Genomic DNA, 7,551 nt, shown 5'->3' on the forward strand with positions numbered 1-7,551 from the left:
CTAATCAAAACATTTTAAGTTTTACATAAACTGTGACAATTTTTAAATAATCTTTTACTTTTTTTTTTGAAATTGTAATTTCATAAATTGAGTTTAATTTATGTCATGAAATACAAAAATTTTAAAAATAATGTGGAAAATTATTTTTAAATATTTTTAATGGCATTTTAGTGACTGCCGTGTTGCAATGACAATTATTTACATTTGTAATTATTGCGATGATTGTAACCAAATAACGAAATATATTTATTTTATATATATATGTATATATATATACATTTTTTTTAATGTATATATAGTTTAAAAGTTATTACATAAAAAATATTTTTAAAAATAAAATTTATAAAAAAAATAAAAATTTTTTTAAAGATTTTCGAAAGAAGTCGTGAAAAATGCTTAACATGTAAACCGTCAAGAGCTGATAATAATTAAAATATTAATATTACCGTATTATTTCAAGGAGGATCCCCTATAAGTTGACCATTTATGCCATATGCTTCTCATAAAACCTGCGTCCAGGCTCCCACTCCTGATCCAAATTGGAAAATTTTCAGATTTCTCTTAGTTTGATTTCAGAACTTTCTTCTTAAATTTAAAAAGGTGGTGCATATAAATAAAGTGAAATAAGAAAATAGAATAAAATTTAGAGTTGCTAACTGCACCTGATTAATATTATCCACATTTGATTTAATTTTATTGACCATTTTTTCAACAGTGTAACACATTTGCTAACATAATAAACAAATATTTCGAAGGGTTTAAAATTGCAAAATGAGTCTAAAACAACATAAAATAGTGCTCGAAACGAACACTATAGTGCTTTATAGAGGTATGATGCAAACTATACGAAAAGCATAAGAGTGCAATCCTTTGCCTTATTAAGTTGAACAGTGTTCTTTCTATCTGAATGGTGTTTAATATATATATTAGGACATCAGAATTATTTTTTTTCGTTGCAAACTTTCGTTAGCTATTATATATTATTTTTTTTCAAGTATCTAACAGCATTTCATAAAAAAATATTAAAAAATTATATTAATTTAATATAACTGCATTCTTTGATTAGAATGAAAATTTAACTACACTTTAATAAGCTAAAATCTGACAGTGTTTTTAAATTATTTTGACATAAATATTTAAGGCATTAACAAAAAGTGAAACTAATTCTAATAACACAAATTAACTCGGATGCAAAAATAACACCAAATAAAAAGTAAATATCAATGGTAAAGTTGTTTAAATTTTTATTAATTTTATTTTTCAAAGGCAAAAAATGTAAACAAACTCCATTTCCAGCTTTTAAAAAAATGGACTTAAAAGTGGGAATCCACGGTTTGTTTGATCAAAACGATCGTGCCTAAGATTTTTATCGCTTAGCGAGAATCCTTAGCGCCAAAAATGTATTAACTTACGTTGAGCACTATTATTGTCGATATTAGTGACATCACAAAAGTGGATAGTTATTAATTGTTTAAAAAATATATTTTTACACTGATGGCTTATCGGTTTCTTTGAAAGTGAGTCAATAAAATAAGGCGAAAATTATTTATAATCTCTACAAGGAGAAATGTAGTTTAATAAGGCACACAATCTTAAGTTTTAAAACATTATGTTTTGCAGAAACTGTATCTAAAGATAACCTTTAAAACATTCAAATCAGAAGCCAGGAAGAAAAGGCTATCTAATTTACTCAGTAAATTACATTCAAAATTGGTAGCTGAAAAAATTAATCGAAGGCTAAGACTTCTACAATTAAAACAAAGTTGTTGCAATATATAATATATCAAAAGTGATTATATGCAAAATACACAATATTTAATAAAAGCACCAATGACTAAAATTTTATCATATCATGAACTTTTAACTTTTTATTACTCAAATCTATTTCTGACAAAGACAGTATAAGACAGTACACATTCATAAATAAAAAAAATTTGACAGCTTTGCATGATGTTGACAAATTTTATAAAGAATACTTACAAAGTACGTCAAATACTCCAAAGATTAATTTTAACAAAAATGAAACCTACAATAAAATAGTCACGATGTGTCAATTATTAATTTTTTTTCAAACAATTATTAGCTTCCACATTGCAAATAATAAAAATGCAAATATATAATAAGTAAATATTTATACCAAAAACTTATCAAAAAATTATTGTTCAGTTTAATATATATATTATTATTTATGTATAGTTTATTGCACATAAGCATATTATAATATTAAAGATTACCATATTGAGTTTAATTATTTTTTTTATAGTTTCTAAAACATTCACATAAATCTTTCATTAAAATCACAGCATGTAAGCAGGTGTAAGTTTCAGAGAGTTACTGACAATATTGCGAAAAACCTCACTACCAAATGTGTTTAATTTTAGTATTAAACAAAAACAGTTTTAAAATATTTAATACAACAGTTTAAATAGAGATCGACATTAATCCATAACATCATATTACAATTCTGTTTAGTCATAAATTTTTTAATTTCAATAAAGGAAATGCAAAACAGGATATTTTATTAACGGATATGTGGCAACTATTTTAATAGATTTTTTAAACACAGAAGTTTTGATTATTTATGATAATTAATACTTGAGACATACGTTGGATCAACAATATAATTTGTTGCATGCTGATTTCACAACACGAAGTATTGATCAGGAAATATCTTCAAGTTTTTTTTTATCGTATAGTTTATGTCTGCTTGATACTTTGTATCAATCTTCTTATACACAAGTAATTATTGTATTTGTATGTAAGAGGGACTTTTTTAATTGCACAGAGCATTATTAGCAAACTTTCTTCGTTATTTATAGAATAAACGCCTACCACAGATTAAACACATGGTAATACCATGTCAATAGGGTCGTAGTGTATAAGTACAGTGTAGTGTAAACAGCATATGCCATATTTTACTTAGAAAATTATTATCTTTGTTCTATTATTTTTGTTCCGGCAGCAAAACAAAATTACCATCCACAATAGGAATAAAGGGAAGAAAAAAACACAAAAAATTGTAGAGCTTTATCATAACGAAATTACCACAATATTTTATAATATGTCAGCAAGATATATCAATAGTGTAGAGCAGGGCTGCCCAAATCACGGCCCACGGTCCACATGCGGCCAGCGGATAGTATATGTGCGGCCCGCAACAAGTTTCTATACTACCACAATTATGCAAATTTTCCCTTGATATGTTTTGGTAAAATCACATTATTTTATTTTAATAGTATCCCCAAAAATTGAATTCAAATGAATAAATTAATAAAACTTAATTTCATATTATCACAGTATTTTACTCCCAAAATTATCCAGTGACGTATGTACTTGTTTCTGCGGCTCTCCAATCTGCACAGTGACTTGTAGTGGCCCGCGATCGTATTTGGTCTGGACAGCCTTGGTGTAGAATCAAGCTATATTAGAGTATAGTACCTAAAGTATATGGTACATATATTTAAAGATTTTATATTCAGAAAATTCAGAAAGTTTATAGGAAATATATTTTATCCGATGTTGTCATAATTAAACTTGAACTACTCTTTTTTTTCAACACTATTATGCATTACAATGAAAATGCTTGAAAAAATTTATGAGTTATTTTCGAACAGGAGGCAGTAACTCGCTTCAAAAGCTGACTGAAGTTGAATTTTTAAAAAAAAAAAATTTGTTAATTTAATCAAAATTTTCGATTACAATTGGGTATAAAGACAGATTTAGGGAATTAAAAATTATTATATTAAATATTAATTTAAGCTTTTTAAACTATTGACATACTGTAAAATTTGGCTTCCATACGAATTTTCCTTTTCTTAAGGCCAATAAATTATCACTAAATCTATTGGGCATATCCATTAGATATATATATATATACTACATATTTTTTCATTATATTATAAATAATTTATTATACCTCATTATAAAATATAGCGTATAGTTCATAAATATAATATCTAATTAAAAATTATTTTGGTCCTGTGGCAAAAAAATTTTTAATTTTTAATCATATGAATTCTTTGCGACCCTAAGAGAAATTTTAAATAGTATTATTTGTAAAAATTTTAAAGTTAAAAAGACATTGAATTATAAGAAATTATCTACATAGCTAATGTGTTTAAACAAAAGATACTAAATAACAGATAGAAAAAAATTTATATATAAAATTGCTGCGAGCAGTAAAAAGTATAAATTATCATATTAAATAGTACATGCATTGATTATGATGAATACATATCTAATAATATAACAGATATTAATTACATTAATCAGTAACAATTTCTTTGCAATTTATCTAATAATTTCATATTAAAAATCCATCATCAGAATGTAAAACTTAACTAAACTTCATATTCGCATCTAACTACTTAGGTGCATGGATCATTAAATCCAACATTTTTCAATCTGATTAGCTCCTTGAAGCAAAATTACTGTCAACAAACTTTAACAATGGCCCATTTAATAGATTTTGTTTGCTGCCAATCGGCGACTTACGAATTTGGCTGCTTCAACGGCTTATCTTGATGTGAAGTCAACTTGATTTGTAGAAGAAATAGCAAAATTTGGCGTATTAGCGAAATTTCGCCCGTTCCAATACAAAGTTTTGCTATGAAATTCATGCAGTAGCAGCAAAAGTTATTGTTTGGTCTTGGATGAGCTGCATTACTTGTTTCGCTAAAGATCCCTCATTTTTGATAAGTGGGTGAGTGACTGCAGTGTGGCCAGTGAAAGTGAAAAACTCGCACATAGAATTGAAGTTATTGGCAACGTTTAGAGGTTAAAGTCAAGAAAGGTCAATAAAAACTAAATAAAATTGCGTAAAAGTCAAATGCGATAATGTAATAATTTGGTTTCTTCTTTGTCGATAATTATTAACGAATATTTTATTTTATTTTGTTTTTTAAATAGTAAATAATACAAATAACAAATCATGAAATAAATTTTTTTAGTATAATAAAGATAATTATATTTATTGATACACCAATAACAAATCATACAGGAAAGTAGGCAGGTAAGAGATTTGAAAGGGTGAAACCCCTTCCAAGTTATATTGATGAGCTATATACACAAAAATACAATATCTATGTGGCTGTTGTCGGTTAAAACCGAACCTATACATATTGCGGTATGGAAATATGTGAGTTATTAACACACATATAAAGATTTTATAACTGATCGAAATAATTTCTGATAATGAAGTATCTTCTATCAAATTCATCTACTCCGTTCAGCACGACAATTGTTATTCGGAAGCTAATTGCACTTACTAGAACTTCAATTCACCTAGATACCGCAATTGATTCAAATTAAGTAGTCGATCTTTTATCGAAAACAATCTTGCAGATTGTACTCAAGATTATTAGGTTTTTAATATGTAATCTTATTCAAAATACGGATAATAAAAATATGAGGAATCATATTTCTTGATAGCAAATTTCGAGTGTACTGGATGGGGAACTAAATTAATTTCAGATTAACATACAGTTATAAGGATAATAAATTTATTTATCGGAAACATTACTAGTGTTTATTTTATTTGATTTTAGAGAAAATATAGTCAAAATGCACCTACATATAGAATTTGATCTGAATTCTGTCCAGATTACTAACCCAGATATAAAATGACGAGTGTATGCGGGTGAAATAAGTTGCAAATGATAAAAACTTACTTTTTATTTCTTTATCTCTCTCTCTCTCTCTCTCTCTCTCTCTCTCTCTTTCTCTCTCTCTCTCTCTCTCTCTCTTTCTCTTTCACTCTCTCTCTCTGAATCTCTCTCAAAAACGACTTCTGACTGCCGCAACGGTGAGTGGGATGAATAAAATACATTATATTTAGCTTATCCCTGTTCAATATATGTGCAACGAAAATTGTAAATGATAGGGAATCCGTTTCAATAGAAAGACCTTTATTACAAATTCTAGTAGGTTTGCTACCTTTTGAATTTTATACCAGTAAACAATAGACCAAAGTGGATATTTAAAATGGTTTTCATAACTTAACTCAGACACCGTCATGAAAATAACACATATACTCCTCTAGCTCTCTAGCAGCAACCTAACAAACCCTACTGTTAAAGAAAAATTTGTTTATTAGGCTGTATCGGAAGCAGTTATGCTTTCCAAAAAAATAGTGGTTTTAGTTTAAACGAATAAAAACAAATTTAATTAATTAAATTTTATATTCGTTATTTTCATATTGCATTTCTCTAAACTCTTCTCAACGGATTATTACGAAATAATCAGATTTAAAATGAAATCTTGTATCCAACCTCTTTGACATAACGCCTTATGCTTATATAGGCAACTGCTTTATTACGTATAAAATTTTCTCAGTAGGTTCAGTAGGTCATTAATAATGTAACTTAGTGATTTTATATTACATATTCACAGTAAACTGATATGATTAGTGAAGTAACTTGACTCCAAAACTATTTAATCAAAAAGTGACTCTCTAGGCCATTGCTGTCGATCCAATTTCTTCCTCACCGCTTTAAAACGTTCACAAAATAAGACAAAGCAGCGACACGTAAAAACTGTCACTTTGTATTTAAAATAAATTATTCCTGCATTTTCGAGTGTTGACACTTTTGATTTTATTAATCTTAAAACGATTAATCACTTTCATTTCAAAATTGAGATGTTTTTAACATGCAAGAGAAGTGGGAGTATTAAATACTGTTACGTTACATATTAAAAAATGACTTGTAGAGAAAAAATACTTAAAAATTTTTATTTAATGTAAAGTAACCCAAATTGATAAACACAAAACCTAAAAACCTTTTATATTCCAATACACCGGAATACATTATCAACATTTTCGTTTTTTACAAACAATTGTGTTGCAGTTTGAAAAATAACAATTAACAATCATTCAGTTCATTTATATAACTGTGGTTTATGCGTTAGTTTTAGTTATCAACATGGCAATTACAACAATGGTTTAAAAATAAACAATAAAAATTTAACCCCAAATTTAATAAACACTGAGTAAGTGTACGTTGTCTTTGTGTTTTAATACGCAGACCTCCGATTCAAATTTGGCAGGGTTTAATCCCTGACACTTGCATTACAAAATCAGATCCAAAGTCTCCAAAGTAACGTATAATTTTTGTTTAAATTTTTAGAATATTTTTGACTATCAGTCTGTGAGTGCTTGTAGATACCTTCTGCTCAAAAAGTACTCAGATTTTGCAAATAATACACACAAATTTAAATTTTATTCCAAATTTATTTTATCTCCTTCAAAATATGCTCCTTCTGAAGCGATACACATACCTTTACCAACGCTTAACCCCATCTTCCATACAATTTTTGTAGGCCCATGAAAATATGGCTTTTAGTTCCTACAGCGAATTCTCTTTTACCGATTCAATCGACTCAAAACGCTAACCACGAAGGGGCAATTTGAGTTTCGGGAACAGGAAAAAGTCGCACGGATTCAGAATATGGTGCCTGAGCGATGGCAGTGGTGCCATGTTTGGTCAAAAAATTGCGTACAACAAGAATTTTCCATAGTAAAAATCGCTAAATGCACTTGAGGTAATTTCACAT

Source organism: Teleopsis dalmanni, chromosome 1 (assembly GCF_002237135.1).
Source record: "Teleopsis dalmanni isolate 2A chromosome 1, ASM223713v2, whole genome shotgun sequence".
NCBI lineage: Eukaryota > Metazoa > Arthropoda > Insecta > Diptera > Diopsidae > Teleopsis > Teleopsis dalmanni.